The sequence below is a fragment of the Callorhinchus milii genome, unplaced genomic scaffold, assembly GCF_018977255.1.
Source record: "Callorhinchus milii isolate IMCB2004 unplaced genomic scaffold, IMCB_Cmil_1.0 Scaffold26, whole genome shotgun sequence".
NCBI lineage: Eukaryota > Metazoa > Chordata > Chondrichthyes > Chimaeriformes > Callorhinchidae > Callorhinchus > Callorhinchus milii.
This window is the reverse complement of record NW_024704767.1, coordinates 94,369-112,291: the sequence shown is the minus strand read 5'-3', so window position 1 is coordinate 112,291 and position 17,923 is coordinate 94,369. Positions and strand designations below refer to the sequence as shown.

General features: G+C 45.6%; 1 protein-coding gene across 1 annotated transcript in view; it reads left to right on the top strand.

Annotated features, from left to right (window-relative positions):
* The window catches only part of LOC103189325 (immunoglobulin superfamily, DCC subclass, member 3), a 49,963-nt gene that overhangs the window by 14,155 nt on the left and 17,885 nt on the right, over window positions 1-17,923 (top strand).

Below are 17,923 nucleotides of genomic sequence, written 5' to 3'. Positions count from 1 at the left end.
AGACGGCAGAAAAAAATTGTTTATTATCATAATAATAACCCTTGCATTTGGTATAATGCTTTTCATGTTGGAAGGATGTCTCAAAGTGCTTCATGGGGATTTCCTGTGAAGTGTAGTGACTAGGAAAACGTGGCAGCCCACAGTAGTGTCCCACAAATAACCATCGGGCGAATGGCTAATTTTATTTGTGGGGGTTGTTGGCCAGGACACCGGGAGAAGCTCTGCAAGGGTTATTATGCAAAGCTTATTATTCATCAAAGCCTTGGTTCTAAACAAGGGAACAGGTATCTTGAGAGCAGGGATCAGTAAGGGCAGAAAGACCACAGAGTTTTCTCCGGCTGGGTGAATGAGATCATTTCCAAGAAGCACTTTATTCTCTCTAAGTTATCTCTTTGAAGCCTTTTTTTCGTTTAATGGCCCCTCATTACGTTTCACTCAGTTTCTCCCTGGGAAGCTATTTATCATCTCAATGTCCTTACAGGAGGAGCCCTGGTCCCTTGTAGGTCATAAGAGCAATCGCTGGCACTGTTCTCTCACACAGCTGGTCACCAAGCAACTGTCTACACTGGGAGACTGCCTTTAATTATCACCTCAGAAGAGTCCTCCTTAAATTGTCATTGGCAAAAAAAGACTGAAGTGGTGCAATTTGCTGTCGGGGTGTTTAAAGCCATTTGCCTTGAAATCTATCCATCGATTTATGGTATAATGTTGGCTGGGTTGTTTATGCAAGTTTATGCTCGGAGTTTTGTTCTCCCATTTAATAAGGAGGCATTGGAACCGGAGGGGGGAGGGAGGGAGGGAGAGAGGGTGACAGAAAGCAAAATGTTTAGACCAGACTTCTAACTAGTGAAAGAAGGTGCAGCTGTTTTCAGAGCCCTGACACTCATCTAATGCACAAGCCCATTCATATTCAAATATTGCCATTCAGATGCAGAGAAAAAGGGCCTCACTCTAAAGAGCTCACAATGCACTCCGAGCCTCCCGAACTGCTGTCTCTCATGTAATCCTCACAGATATGGGTAATCCATTCTCTGCCTTCCAGTCTCGGCCAAACTGCTGGAATGTATTAAAAGTCCTGCTGACTAGTCTCTTTACTGGTGTTTGAAGGAGATGGAGTGAGTGTCTGCCTCTGTCCAGCAAGGTTTCTAGGTGAGTGAGGTTGCACACAGTTGCAGGAAGCATAACAACGCAAGCAGATAGGAACATGAAATGGACATAAATCTGTCCCAGACTAAATGTATCTCACTTGCCCTCTGCCATAAATTAATATCGGGCCTTATCCTCCACTATTGCCCCACTTAGTGGCTGAAAAATGACTCCCACCCCCTATCAAGATTGTAGTGTCAGAAAGGCCAAAGGCTTGGAGAAGGACATGTGAGGGGGAAAAAATATGAATTAGATTTGTTTTAACTTCTCTCTGAACTTCATGGGATTTACCCCCACCCCTCTCACACACACACACACACACAAAAGCAGTATTTTTCAAGTCCGACCTGACTCTTATGAAACACTTTGAGGCCTTTTGACATTGTGTGCGCTTGTATCAAATGTCAGGATTATTGTTTGCACTTCATGTTACCAGTCACTTAAAATGGAGTGCAAAATCTGATCATTTTGCCTCATTGGGGTTGTTTTATCTCTTGTCTGCTAAGATTCCCACTGGGCAGAGCTTTAAACCATCCTCACTATGAGAGAGTGAATATTTGGGGGTTTGAGAACTGTTTTCTTACGTGTGTGTGTATACACACATATATGTATACATATTATATATATATGAATGCAGTCTGATCGGTTACAAATGCAACCGATACATTGGGACAAGACTCCTGCTTCCTCGCATAAGGAATACATCTAAAGACGTCTTGTTGACATATCAGCATCAAAGAGTTGAGATTCCTCAGGGAACCGTTGAATTCCTTTCCTGCGGCTGGACAGCTCTTCACAGTGGAGTCCTGGAGAGTTCCGGGTAGTGTGGATCAGGCCTGGATCACACGCTTGTCAGAGACTGGCACCTCTTCAAAGTTCAGTGATGAATGGTAGGGAGAGCGGGAGTGGGGCGAGTGTAGGGGAGGAGGAGGAGGGGTGGTCCTAAGAACCTCCCATTACTGGCTTTTGATGTCGCCTTTTGCACTTGCACGCTGTCACTGAGCTGAATGACTAATTTTCACAGGTCAGGGGAGAGTGAGAATGTATGCCCGAGGAAGGCCTGGGATCACACGGAAACGCTGGCTGCTTTTAAGTGGGAAAATGTGCTCAGTCCTACGAAGAGATAAAACTCTTCACACTTTCAACCTTTGGAAAGATAGCCCCCGCTCCCCCCTCCTTCCCACTCCATCAGAGTCTGTGCACAACTCTTCCCCCTTTTTTGACTATGCAGCAAAGTTTTAGGGGAAATTTTTGTTGGGAAGACTTGGAAAAAAAAGTGTCACATTTTATTCCACAAGGATTATTATTATTGCTTCTTCCGTCCGCACTCCCTCCATCCCATCATTGGTAGGGTGAGCCTCCCCACTTTCTGGACTTCTCTCAAATTCCTTTCGTTTTATGCCTTGTCTCGCAGCATTAAAAAAGCCTCTTAAAAACCTGTCTCCATGACCGACCGTGCCTTTGGTCAACACCCTCGAATTCCTCTTCCCTTCCTCTTTGCTTGGCGATGCCTATCATCTTTACGAAGCAGTTCGAGAAAATCTCCCTACATGAATGGCACTCTCTGAGCCTCGGTTGTTACACAGAAGCAGTAAAACGGCAACTGAAGAGTGGAGCTGGCTTCCACACTCAGCAAATACTGTAGGGACGATACCTCATTAGCCAACCAGGGTGTAGATCATTCTTAAGGAATCTTATCAGAAAAAGAGCACAGTGGAGGTCAATGCTGTTGAAGTAGAGATTGCAGTGGATTAATATTGATGCAAGAGCAATGCCGTTCAATCACTCCGAGAATCCTGTTATTGATATTCTCCCTTACAGCGGCAAGCGTTGGCTGAGGCTGACATTGCTCCTACATCGCAGTCCTGGTGGAGTTCGGAGTGAAAGTGGAGCTGGGTCTTTTATACGGCCTCCTGGTGAACATCTGTGACACTTGTCCTCTGTGTGTGTGTGTGTGTGTGTGCGCGCGCGTGCGTGAATGTCTTGATATCATTTTGATACTTACAGATTCTGTGAATTCATGTGATTTGTACCTGTTTATTCAAGTTTCCTGTCAAGTGTGTCAGCCTGGCACAATGGTAACGCTTTCTCCTCTGAGTCAGAAGGTTGTGGGTTCAATCCCACGTCGGGACTTAGAATCACATAGTCTAAATTGACACTCCAATGCGGTGTTGGTTGGGGGGGTGTTGCATTGTCGGAGATAGCCCTTAAATCAGGGTCTTCACCCAAAGGCACTCTATCAAATGCAAAGACTAGTATTATCATTTGTGGCTTGTGTTTGGAGTCAGTGTGTCTCTGGCCTGGCGTCTGTGTATGTTTTGTGATTTGACGATTATTATTTACCTCTGGATGTTCAGGTTCAAAAGCACAATGGAAAGCGTTTGAGTCGCAACGGGTTCAATAAATGTCAGGACTGTAATATGATAAGGAGACCTGGAATAGTTGATAAGTGCACGATTGGAGCAATGCGGGAACACGCGAGGTCAGGGAAGAAGAAAGAGCCGAGCAATAAAGTGCTTTTACTGTTTTAAGTGAGTTCGAAAAATTGAAACCGACCCCATCTGATAGTGAGGGGTGGTCATTTCGTTGCAAGAGTAGATCAGCAGGTAAAGGCCAGTTAACCATTTAATGGCCCCATTCACAATCTTCTGCGAAGAAATGTTTTCTGATCTCGCCTCTTAACCATCCTCTGGAATTTCCACGTGTAGGTGGGATACATGGAATTCTCAGTTTGTTTGGATACCCTTCAGCGTGGCGATGGGTCTCTGCATGTGTCAGACGTCCGGCTGACCCCAAAAAAAGCCTAGTGTGTGTGTTGGGGGTGTGGGGGGGGGGGAGGATGGTGGTGTGGTTGTGGGCAGTGAATGGCTCCATTGGTGGATCGGAATAACGGAATCTGTTTCATTAATCGTGGGTTAATAAATGTGGGAATCCCAATGTGCGAGGTTCCCATTGTGAGAGGGGAAATACTGACCAGGGTGTTGTAGAGTTAGGGTCAGCGGGTGGGTGAAGTAGAGCAGTCATTGTAATGGGAAGGGTCAGGTCGGACGTGAAAAACCCACTGAGCGTAAAAGAAATTTGAAGAAAATTGGGGCTTTTTTTTATTATCTTTATTAACTGGATGTGCTCATTAAGGTTGTGGGTAGTTGTGTTTCTAAACCGATTCGAGGTGATGTTGATCAGCATTGAAACTGCTGCGTTAGTGAATGAATCAACTTGATTCTGTTGTCCTCAATGCTCTCTGGCTAAACATGACTGCGGAGTACTGCCTGGGACTGACACGGGAGGCTGGGGAACTGATGGTCAAAGGCAGGAAGAAGGGGTTGGTATGTATCGGTGCTAACAGACAAATAACAGGTTTGCACTGATAAGCCGTTACAGAGCTCGCTCTCCTGTCTCAGGTCAGCCCTTTCACCAAGACATCATTCAGTCACTTATGGCCAATGACTATCACCACGTAATTACCAGGATGTTTTGACAGCGACGCTATCAAAATATGAGCATGGCTGTCGCTGTGGCCGACATCATAACTGACTGGATGGGCCCTGAGGTTTAACAAGAACCAGGATGTCTGGCGGGGAATCCTGTTCAGTCGAGGAATGTTGCTAATGACAACAACAACAAAATTACATTTATAGAGCGCCTTTCACCTCGGGAGGACATCCCAAAGTGCTGAACAGTCAGATGTCGGGGCCCGGGTCGGGTGGGAGACATGGAGCAGGCCAGAGCTGATGAGCGGAGGAGCGGGCAGGTTGGTAGGGATTCAGCAGGTCAAGAGAGGTAGAAGTGGGCAAGACCATGGATGGCCTTAAAGGTGAGGACGAGGATCTTGAACTCGATCCTCTGGGAATGGGGAGCCAGTGGAGTCAGGTGGGAGTGATGAGGTCACGGAGCCTGGTGAGTGAGAGTACATGAGTTGCAGAGTTTTGGGATGATCTGCAGCTTGTGAAGGGAAGAGTTGTGAAGCCGATGAGGAGGGAGTTCCCGTAATTAAGCCTTGAGGTGACAACTGCGTGAGTGAGGGTTTGGTCAGCCTGAGGGGTGAGGCAGTGGCGGAGACTGGCAATGTTGCGGAGGTGGTGGTAGGCAGTGCCGGTCATGGCGCGGATGTGGGGGAGAAAGGACAGTTCAGGTTCAAACAAGACACCCAGGTTCCTGACTGGTTTAGAGAGGTTGAGTGTGCAGCCGTGGAGGCTGAGGCTGCCAGCTACGACTCGTTTCAAGTCCTGAGGTGAAACTCATCCATATCAGCAACCCGGTTTCAGGTCTATTTACACTCATAACACAGCAGAGAAGAAAGGAAGACCTTACGTTTTGTTTACGGTTATTATCACACTGAAATATCTCAGTAATTACTATCAGGCCTAGTAACTGTTTATTTTTAACTCGTGTTTGTTATGAGGCACCCAGTTTGCACACAGGAAAGTCCTCGTAACCAGCCATGAGTTGAATGACCAATTCAACTGGGGGATTGTTGGGCAGGACACTCTGTTGCTGAATGGTGCCCTCCCCCAACCTGGTCAACAGGCAAACAAAAGCTTAGTTTAACATCTCATTGGAAGGACAACATACACAACATACACATCTGGTGCAAGGGGTGGAGGGGGCTCAGATGTTGAACCAAGGTCCCTTTGGATGTAGGAGTCTTGGCTGCAAGCTACCATTCCAGTCAAGACCCGTGTGTCTGAGGGGGAAGAGAACAAGGACCATCTCTTCCAGATCTGCATCTTGTGTCTCGGATGAGAAGTTAACCCGAGGTCTCATTGCCTGTAGAGATGGAGGCCAAGGATCCTAGGACAATATTCAAAATGAGAAGGGTGTTTCTCATGGTGCCCTGGCCGACAACTGGTCATTCGATTTGTGGGTTCACTTAGGACCCTTGCTGTCAGCAAAATGGATGCTGTGTTTGCCTGCAAATATGTGATCATCACACTCAACAGCAATTTGGTGTAAATGGTTTTGGGACAGCTCAAATTCCCGAGAAGCAGTGTTAACGGCAGGGATTATTGCTTATTTTTTATTATTATCATTATGATTCTGCGCTGTTACAGAGCCGCGCACTGACATTGATTGCAACATTGAGACCTGGGGCCTGTCTGACCCCCACTCTGTCTCTGTCCCTGTCCTGTCCTCCTGGCTCCAGGAAGGCAGCACAGCACGGAACATCCGGGGAGGGGAGGCTTTGAGAGGGCAACGATTCTAAATCAATAAAACAAATGTGTTTCCCCCCCCCCACCCAAAATGACTTCATTTGACGGTGGACGGCTTGAACCTAACGAAGAATGTGAAGCATTTGTTTGAAACTTAATGCTGCCAAGGAGAGAGGGAGGGAGGGAGGGAGAAGGAGGGAGGGATTGGGTGAGAGAAGAGAAGTAAAGTGTGTGGACGGAGTGGAATGGGTCTGTGGCCGTCTGTCTGGCTTGGTTTCGGACCACCCTGAACTCGCACAAACGGATGAATAAAAAGAGGTTCGAAATTCCTGTTCTGTTTTCAGGGCTCCTCCGGGGAATTCCTGAATAATGGAGGGCAAAAGGTCGCCAGAGGGTAGGACAGAATAAATCCTGCTGTCGGCCGGCTTGGTGCAGCCATGTCAGGTTGGGGTTTTGTAAGGATCAAGGGAGGAATGCCAGGCTCTCCTCTCCCGCGGTGGGATTTGCCTGTCCTGCGGAGGGAGGGAAGGAAGGACGGTGGTGGGGTGTGGGGTGGGGGGACAGCGAAAAGGGCTTCAGTTATCAGTTAAGCAAATGGCTGGAGATTATGCCAGGCCACTCTCCTAGTAGCACTGGTTTGTTCTATCTGTCGTATGTTATCTCTGCTTGGAGGTCATGAAGCTTAAACACTTTGTTTTTTTGGTCAGCCGGGTGTCTGACACATGCAGAAGCCTCAGCACCGTTGCTTAAGAGCATCCAAACCGAGCTGAGAGTTCCATGTATCCCACATGGAAATTCCAGAGATAGATTGTTGGAGTGAAATGCGCACTCTTTCCCTGGAGGGACGCCTCCTGCTTACCTAATTCTGGAAAGTATTAGGCGCAAATTGTCAAGAGCCAAGGCTTGGGGACCCCATTCATAGCCTAGTACACAGTCTATCAATACAGTAAAGACATGCAATGGCTATATATAGTTTGGGACTTGACATGCGAATGCGACTGCCAGAATGGTGAAAGCCGAATTGGATGGATCTTGATCTTCTTTGGCCAAGAAACAACGCTTATTTTCTTATTGCTATCAACGCAGTAAAGCCAAGCATTGCTGCCAGTGCAGCACCAGCCATGCATTGCTGCCAGCACAGGAACAGCCGTGCATCGCTAGCTAGCCTCGCTCGCTAATCCCACAGTCAGATGCAACCTCGCAAACACTCCTGGGCACAGTCCACGTTTTTTGAAAGAATTTAAAATAAAGAAGTTTGTGGAATAGCTGTGGGATAATCCTTCCCTTTCATACCTTCTCTGTTTCTCATTAACAAGTTCAATGCTCTGCTGGGCCCGAGAGCCCCCGGGGGCCCCTCTTTATCGCACATTTCTTTCTAAAGATCATGGGAGCTAAGAGGCTAAGGGGTGGGTGGGGGCGGGACGGAAAGCAGTGACCTCCATCACAGCACCAGGGCAGCAAGCCGTGACCTTTCCTTACAGAGATTCTCCCCTAGCCTGGGGGAAGGGGCTTAGACCTCTGCTTAACTAAAGAGGCATGATTCTGTAACCATGGCGCTGACCTGGACTTCAGAGGGCTGCTCATTGTCACTCCACAGCGGATAAAAAACAAGCCTCGGACACAATGAGGTTCAGCCCAAAGCCTTCTGACGTGTCGCCCAAGCCATTTGTGATTTCGTTGAATAGCCTTTCCTCCTAGCATTGTGCTAAATATTTATCAGATAAAGCATGTTTGCTGCCTGTGGATTTGGGAGAAAGGATGGAGGAAGGAGGAAGGGTGGGGGGGGTAAGAAATTAATGATTTCAGGCTAAGGCTAAGTGTTTAACAGGCACGTTTCTCCAGCCACTAACTTTGACAGCACCTTTCTGTTTCGTCACACACGGCGTCGCTCTGACAGTGTGATAGGTGCAGAGACTTATTCATGACAGTCTGACTCTTCTGTCTTCTCTGCCTCTACCCTTCCGGGCATTTGGATTCCAATGTTTTATTTCTGGAGAAAACTTGATGCGTACGTGAGGAGAAGGGAATAGAGTGGTACAGTAGGGGGAACAGGAAGGGTGCACGGACTAGTTGGACCAAATAGACTGTTTTCTTGCTGTTTAACTCTATGTAACCCTATTTTGGGAATTTGAGATTTTTCTACCCTCTCCCCATCTCCTTAAGTGCTTCCTGCTGAGAGTGGCATTTCCCATTAGATAACTACCGCTAACAATCCTTGCATTTGATGCAGCAGAAAGCATCAGTGTATTTAAGAAGAATCTCGATGCCTACATAGTAATAATAATAATAATCCTTGCATTCGATATAGCCCCTTTCACGTCAGGAGAACCCCTCAAAGTCACGTGCTGGTGTGTTCACTTTCAAATACACAGTCACTACACTTAACAGTAATTACTGGGAATTGCTTCGAGATGTTTTGACGGATTATTGGCTCCGTATCCAATGCAAGGGTTCATTTATTTATTCTTTAAATCCGTGCTCTCCAGTTACGAATTTAAGAATAAATAAACCAGCGACCGGCGGAAACACTTTCTGCCTATTTAAATGTATCGAAACCCCTGATGATTTTGAACCACCTCTGTCACCTCTCGGCCTTTTTCCCTCCCCATTCAGAAATGCTTCCGTTCAGTTGCTGAATGCTGTCTCGAGCACTGAAAGGAGTGATTAAATCCCACCGCTGGTCCTTGCTGTATGTTGCTTTATGTGGGAAAAGTTAACAAATTCCGAAACCCATTCAAACGAAAGCTTGTTGGATAACGCACGAGACGTTTGTTTTTATATTAAAAAAAAGTAATATAACCTGCAATTTATTAAAGGTGGAGTTTTTTTTGTCTGCATAATCCCTGAGCCGTTGATTTCTTTGGTTTGACTTTGAATAGCAGGAAGACCTTTAAGGTCATGTGAAGGGGCCCAGATGAGGGGAGATTGTCCAGGTGGTGGCCACGGTCTCAGTCAAGGGGTGGGCTTCCACTCAAGTCAGAGATCAATCATGTCTATCTGCACTGGCCCCGGGTTTTTGTTCCCTCGCTTCACAGCCTTTGGCTCACGGAGAGCTTGCCGTGATCAATGGAGGAGCATGTCACACAGAACAGAGCGTGTCCAAGTCATGTAGCTTTCAGTCTATTACTCACCATAGGACCCAGTCGCTGTGCCTTCATTCTGCCATCACACTGCTGTGTGAAGGGAAACAAAGGAAGAACTCGCATTTTCATGTTGGCTTCTCACATTGAAACATGTTCACGTGCTTGGTCACTAGTTACCATCAAGCGTAGTGACTGTTTCTCCCCCAATTCCTCTGCTTTGCCCCCTCCTTCCCCTCTTGTAGATCACGCCGGAAGACCTTCCTCTTCGACCTTCCTCTTCTCTCCCCTCCTCCCCCCCACCCCCCCCCCACCCCGACTCAGCATCAGCCTCCGGCACTGTTAAGCACTCCGAGACACTGCCCCGCGTGAAGGGCACTACATGAATGCAAGTCGTATAAAGTCGAAATGTCTCACAGTGCGTCACAGGTAATTGCTGTAAAGTATAGTGACTGTTTTTTGTAGGTGAATTTGCACACAGCAATGCCTCTCCAAAAGCCATGAGGTGAATGGTCAACTTATCCAGGGGATTGTTGGCCAGGACAGATTGGCTTTGTTGCAGTCTACGGCCCCGTACAGTCAATTTTCTGCATTACATTTGGAAAGAGTAATCACATTTACGAACTCTTGTGGTTGCCGTATTCATATTGAAATAGAAAGCAAGTGTGTGTGTGGAGTGGGCGGTGTACGTGAGCGTGCGTATGTGCGGAGTGGGGTGTGTATGTGTGTGTGTGTGTGTGTATGGAATGGGGTGTGTGCCCTTTAACTGTATGTAACCGTACCCATTGAACAGACTGGTAACAAAAAGACAGTATGGTGGATGGTGGATTCTTTGCACCGACCAACCTCCTGCTTTCCTCTTCACGTCAAAGAACACAGCAACCGCTGGGAGCTCAGCCCATTGGAAGGCAGAGCAGGTAAAGCGATCTACTGAGTGAACATTGCCATTAAAATGACGTCACGACCGGGGGCTTTTACAGTTGAGGTCAGGACGGGCAAGGGTCAGAGTTTAAACCGTTGGTTGCTTCTGAACAGCAATACGTCAATCTCTACCTTGCTTCAGAAACCTGTGTTGCCCGCTGTGACTGTACTTTGTGCGCTCCTTCTGTAAAGAAAAGCGTTGGTGTGTTCTCAGTGGGAGAAATGTATTGTTCGGTTTAAGTGTATACAGTCTTTGGGTTTCTGGTTGTGTGAACCTTTTCATGATTGGAATGTTCCCTATGCCCTGCAGCAACTACACACAGGGTCAACCAAATGCTTAAGACACAGCTGATTTCATCCTAAAGAGCAGCATTGAACTCCCATGTTACTACAGATTGCTCCGACTAGCTCTGACTACTAACACAAGTGTCATTTTGATCTAAAGTTTAGCTTTCCTCTTTAATGGCAGTGCACTGGAGGGCAAGAATGTAAGAGCGTTTACTCTGAACCGGGGCGGGGGGTGGGGGGGAAACCTGCAGTGAGGTTTAGAGATGTTGGTGAACTCGGGACAGTGCAGGCTTGAGTGCAGCGTTCTGTTTGGAAGCTGGGGGGAGGGTGGAGGGGGAGAGAGCGTTTGGGGCAAAAGTGCTCTGTGCCCGTTCATGTTACATTCTGCGTAACAACCCGAGGTCTTAACCAAAAAGGAACCTCCAGCAAAAATGTTTTTAAATGTTTATTACAACAAAAACAACTTACATTTATATGGCGCCCTTCACGCAGGGCAGCCTCGCAGCACTTAAAACACTAAATGTTTATTAGTGATTGACAGAGAGAGAAAAAAACTCAAATAGAACTCCGTAACTATCAGAGGCTTAGATATCACATGGTCTTAGCCTGAAGACTATTATCTATGTTATCTATTATCAATGCTTCACTAAATACAGAGCTTGAATGGTTGACCTTAAGTAATATCTTCCATTGTGTTGAGTTCCTGTAATAACTGTGAGAGAATATTGATGGTTGCCATATACTGTATGTTATTCTGTAAGTATAACAGGGAGCCAGCTACCCAACAAGACCTGAGCCAGGGAGAGCAAAGTGAGGAGTGGTTACACTCAGCCTTGCACAAGGCAATTATATGGCATGAAATCAGTAATCAACCACAAGCGGAATTGGAGGTGATTCAATTACAATGGCTCCAGTGACTGGATAATTGGTTATTTCAAACGCTTGGCTAAATAATTAATTATCTTCTTCTACTTTTACGGGCAATTTGAACACTCCCTCGTTCTGTTCTGGTTTGATGGAAATCTAGACCCTTTGGAAATTAAAATGACCGACCACAGTTGTGATATCTGCAGATTGTTCTTACTTCCATTCGTTCTGTAACCCACAGCAGTCCCAACTGAGACAACTTATGTGAGGTTTACTGTATCCAGTAGCAATAGGCTTACACGAGAGTCTCAGTTACCCCAATCTCCTGCCAATGCTGGTTGCTCCTATAGAAGGGGGTTTGTTACCCACTGACCTTGTCGCTTTGCATTCAATTGACAGGAACGTATTCTGTCATAGTGGGCTGCAGTTTACAGGCTTGAATCCCTGAACAATGTCATCAACGGTAGACTTGGTGTCTTGCCTGATCCCTTTGGAAAGGGAAATCCTCTCCTTTGCCCAGGACCAGGGCTGACTTTGTAGCTCGGGTGTAAAAGGAACACAAGCAAACCCATGTTACATTTTCCTTTGTTTCGCATTTCTCAAAAGTGTTCCCATTTTCTTTTCCCTCAACCCTGACACCCCTCTTGGCTCGAGTTTGACCACAATCCAATTGAGGGCGCAATGCTTCCCAGCTGAGGGGAGCGTCACCTCTCTTTCGGAAGAGAAACCAATCAATGTGCTCTTTAAACTAAAATAAGCCTGAGCCTGGGCTGCAGATTTATTAAAAAAAAACTGCTTCAGTGAATTTGATTGCGAGCAAATGATTAAATCGTGCCAACTACTTAATTGGAAAGGTCTAATTTACTGAGGTGGATGCTTTAGTCACCCTCCTATACGTATGTGTATATATATATGTATGTGTATATATATTATATTTATATATATGTATATACAGTACAGGTAGCGAGGAGAATTCTCCCAGGAGGGAGAGATTTAAATGAATGTGTGTGTATGTGCATCTGTGCAGATGTGATTCCATCTCCCTGATTTCCCCTGTGTTTCTGCAGTCAGCTGGTTGCTTAGGGGCCTCTGGTGAGCTGCCTGACCTGGTACCAGATGGCAAGCCACAGCCTGTGTGAACCTCAGCCCGAGCACCCTGACATTCCCATTGTGTTCGGTCACAAAAGAGAGCAGTTCATCTCCTGTTTCCAATTAATTCAGTGTCAGGAGAGTAACTGATAATTTCAGCAATCGTGAGGTTGTTTAATTTGCCATGAACTAGAATTTTTTTTTTTTGCCGGAGATAATTAAGGTTTCTGCACGTGGTGCATTTATCCACGGGATTGAGGCACGGAAGGAGGAAGAAGGAAAAGCTTTTGGATTTCTAAGAATGATTAGTCGTTTCGCCCACAAAATAAATAAAAAACACTAAATAATCCTTGCATTTGATGTAGCGCTTTTCACATCTTCAGAACGTCTCAAAGCACTTCACAGGATACACTGTAAAGTGAATTGACTGTATATTTTTGCGGGGGAAACGTGACAGGCAATTACGCACGGCAGTGTCCCTCAAACAGTCGTGGATTGAAGTGTCCAATTTTTTTATAATTGTTTTTTTTCTTGAGGATTATCAGGCATGTGGAGTAAGGAAACTTGCCCAAGGTTTCGCCCTGCCGGGAATCAAACCCAGGTCTCTCGCTTGCAAGGCGAATGCTCTAACCACTGAGATACAGGCCTCCATATACAAGAGTCATGTATCTCCCTCCACAAGGCGGAGTGAATGTGAAGTGAATTGAAAATATAGAGTCAATTCACTTTACAGTGTATTCTGTGAAGCGCTTTGAAACGTGTCGAAGGCCCCATATCAAAATCAAGGATTATTGTTATTTTATTATCTTATTCCATCTCGATGCTCCCGTTTGAAATAGGATGGAAGAACGTATATCGAATGTGTTCGGAATCATCAGACAAATGTGTTATAACAGTAATTATAATAATAATCCTTGATAGTTCGCCCACACTATACACGGTCAGTCCACTTTATGGTATATTCTGTGAAGAGCTTTGAGACGCCTCAATGGCATGTTTAACCCGCCTGTGGATCTCTGGGTCTTTGAAGTTGATTTATAACAAGCTCACTTTGCAGTTACTCGACATCAACTGGACTTCCGATTCCCAAGGTGGCCTTCGACCTGTGTGTATGACATTCATAGTCCCATCACGGTGGTTGGTTACAGGTTAGACACTGAGCAAGGGAGAGTGGGAGGTGAGGTGACCGTAAATGAAGAGTTATGTCTTAAGGTGGTATTTAAAGACAGGGTAAAGCGGAGGGATTGAGGCAAGGAGATTCAGAGGTTAGGGATATTGTGACGAGGACATCTTCAAGTCTCTATAATGATTAAGCGCTTCACACTGCGCAATGTAGCATGTAGCAAAATGCTCTGGGACACTACCCTGCACGAGGGGTGCTATGTACATGCAAGTTATTGTTGTCGCTGTTGATTACCTGTTATCGCTTAATAAAATCCACTTGGTGTGTTGCGTCTGGGACACTGTGGTGACAGAGAACACCGTCACGTTAGACACCCTGACAGGGGAGGAATCTCGTTTCATCTGCACGGGAGGGGTGGTGGGGAATAAAAACAATCATTCTCAAGTGTCACCTCAGCCAATATGTCACTGTGCAATGAATCACCAATAGGGTGTCACACTGCGCAATGTAGAGTGTCACATTTTGCAATGGATTAGCCAATATCCTTTCACTCTGTAATGCGTTGGCAAATAGCACGATACTTTAGGTGCTTCATGAACCTATAGATCATCTCTGTGGGCCACACATCACATTGTCTAATCGAATGTCACATCATACAACGCATCAAAATCGACATCATCACATTTTTTTTTACCCAGTGCATTGACCAGGTAGGAAAAGAACGGGAGAGAAAAGGTTAATTTACCGAGTAACACTGTGCCCTATTAGGAGCATTAAAATAGGCACTGAAAACATTCTGTTTTATTTTGGTTATAGGGCTATTTATAATAATCCTTGCATTTGATATCTATCGCCCCTTATCACTTCGTTGAGATATCTCAAAGCGCTTTGTAGGGTATACTGTAAAGTGAAGTGACTGTGTATTTGATTTGGCTGCCATGCTCACCTGCAAATATAGTCAACAATAACAACAAAATTACATTTGTAAAGCGCCTTTCATGTCACAACCACAACAACAATGTGCACTTATATAACGCCCTTGACACAGGGTAGTGTCTCGGAACGCTTGAAATGTGGTCACTACACTTTCCACTGAATGCCTTGAAGCACTTTGAGAGATTTTGACAGTGTGATAAGGTGCTGTACCAAATGCCGGGATGATGATGATGATGTTGATTATTATCATTATTATTATCATTATCATTATTATCATCAGTCAACAACTGTTTGTGGGACACTGCTGTGCACAATTGGCTACCGCATTTTGCCCACCAAACACACAGTCCATTCCCTTGACAGTATAGTCTGTGAAGCATTTTGAGACATGTCAACGACTTAATGAGACGCTATATCAAATGCAAGGATTATTATTATTATTACTATCTACTACTGTTTGTGGGACGCTGCTGTGCGCAATCGGCTGCCGGGTTTCACCCACAAATATACAGTCCATTCACTTTACAGTATATTCCTGTGAAGCGCTTTGAGACGTCTCGAAGACGTGAAAAGCGCTGTATCAAATGCAAGTCTTGTAGCTCAATGGTTAGAGCACTCGCCTTGCAAGTGAGATACCTGGGTTCAATTCCTGACAGGGCGAAACCTTGGGCAGGTTTCCTTACTCCACAATCCACAATAATCCCTCCAAAACAAAACAAAATAATAAAATGGTCATTTCCAATCCGCGACTGTGTGTGGGACGCTGCTGTGCGCAATCGGCTGCCGCGTTTCGCCCACAAATATTCGGTCAATTCACTTTACAGCATATTCTGTGAAGCGCTTTGAGACGTCGAGAAGATGTGAAAAGCGCTGCATCAAATGCGAGGATTATTATTATGATAAGGATTATTATTATGTTGTCATTGTTATTAATATCGCCCGATGGGAAATGGAGCAGGTCAATATTTAGTACACGATGACATTTTCAGGGATGAAGTTGTGGTGCGGAAACCAGACCGCAGCTGAAGGCTTGCTGCTGAGTTGGCCCGGCTCCAGAGTTTACAGTTTGTGTCTCAGACTGTGTTTATTAGCCTGACAGAGCACACGCTTAGCCCCATAATGCAGTCAAAAGAGCGCTGAGCTATGCAGTGTGCTGGCCCTGGAGAAGGGAAGTTGTGAAACGTTCGGAGTTACAGCTGATCTGTTTGGGGGCATTGAGTTTACTCTTTGAACCAGTAATAGCTTGGAAAGCTGCCAAAGGCAGGAGAGTTAGGAAAGGGAGAGGAGGAGGGGGCTTCCCATGGTCAGCTATTTACGGGAGTTTGAGCAGAATAATAGAACGCAAGTGATGTGACTCAGGATTTGGCACGGATCCTGAGAATGGTTGTTATTTGACTTGGGCTGCCGCCAACTTTCCTGGGAAAGCTGCTGCCGTGGCTCCGAGGCGTGCAGCCTGTGGATATAATTCTGTCACGTCGAGCCGCAACTCGGAGCCAGCCATCACTTTCCAGGAAAGCGCAGTGCTGAAAAAACAGTCCCCAGGTCCTCCTGCTTAAACGTCGAGTCGACTCGGAGCGCTTACACAGCGTATATTGTGGAGTGGACACAACGACTGTCCATTTTGTATTTTACAGTGAGATCGGTGGAGCGATTGGTGCAAGTGAAATATATTGCAGTGTTATTAATGAAAGGGGTTGTGCAATGCGTTTCGAGAGAGAGAGACAGAGAGATGCTGAAAGAATGTGTTTTATAATAGAGCCTGTTAACATGAATTGATTGGGCTAAAGTGGTGGAATGAAGCATGTGTGCGGAGACTATAGCTGTGAGGAGTGTCGGGAGGTCTATTATGTTGTTTTAAAGACAAAGAGCTAACTGTCATTTTGTGCTATTAGTCTCGCATGCAAATGTCGATGTCAGTAGGAGATCATTAGAAGATGAGAAATGACTATGTGGGTGCTGGTGACAATTTAATCAGTCATTGTTAATGATCCTTTGCCATTTTTCTTACGGATTGCTCGGTTAGCCGCCCTGGTAATAAGGATGGAAACACATCATGCACCGGAATGAATAATAATTTGTCTAGCCCCTGTTCAGATCAGTCAGTGCTGGGTTATAATAATCCTGGCATTTGAAATGGCGCCTTATCACACCATCGAAACATCTCAAAAGCGCTTCAGTTGAGATTGCTTTGAGATGTCTGAATGAGGTGATAAGGCGCTATATCAATGCAAGGATTATTATTATTACTATGAAGTGTAGTGACTAAAATTCGGCAGCCAATTTGTGCACAGCAATGTCCCAAAGACAACCGTGAAGTGAATCACCAATTTTATTTAGGGGATTGTTGATCAGGAAACCGGGAGAGAGAAATTCCCTTTTCTTGTCGAATACAGTAAAGCCGTAGGATCTTTAATGTCCAACTAAATAAGCAGAACTGCTTGTGGAAAAAATAATAACTGTAATGAGTTTGAAGTCTGTCTCTCCACCTGATTCCATGCCTGGGAGTAATTTCTCAGCAGCGATTCACCCTGAACCGCCCTGAACAAATATTATTTCCGGCTGTTTATGTTACATGGTGCCTCAGCCAATCTCAACCACCCCTTTGCATTAAAAATACAGCTTCCAACCATTCACAATGGACTTCCTTGGCCAATTACTCTTTACCGTGGCTACAGTCTGTGGTGTATGAAGGATCCACGCAGTGGGATTGGAAATGGAATGTCCTCACAAGATTACAAGAGCACAGGATTGGTTTGGATGAAGAAAGTCCTTTAAGTCCATTTGACCTCACCCATCCAGAATACCCACCCTACTGTCCTCCCATCACAGCATTAAGCTGTTTTTTAAAACTGAAATCAAACACTAATAGATAACGTCACCAACGCACTCGGATGCGCTCTGGGACACTGCCCTGCGTGAGGGACGCTATATAAATGGAAGTTGTTGTTGTTGGAGGCACTTTTTTAATTATGTCAAGCGGAATTTTCATTCAAGATAATCCAAAGTACACAGCCACCACCCTCTGCAGTAAAGAGTTTGAGACCTTTGTGAAGAGTTTGAGACCTTTCGATGGAGTGATAAGGTGCTAGTTATGTCAAATGCAAACATTATTCTGTCCAATGTAATGCTTAACCACCTCCGCTTGTCTGTTATGCTGTGCAAGGCTGAGGAATGCAGGCTCTTATAAAGGGAGCTTTTATCTGAACAAGGCTGTCTCCCACCGGGTATCTGTTTGGAATGGTGGTACTGGAAGCCTTTGGAGTGTTGTGTCTGTCATTCATAGCAAACTCTGCTCCGTGAACCCCAACCCTTTCCAAACACTC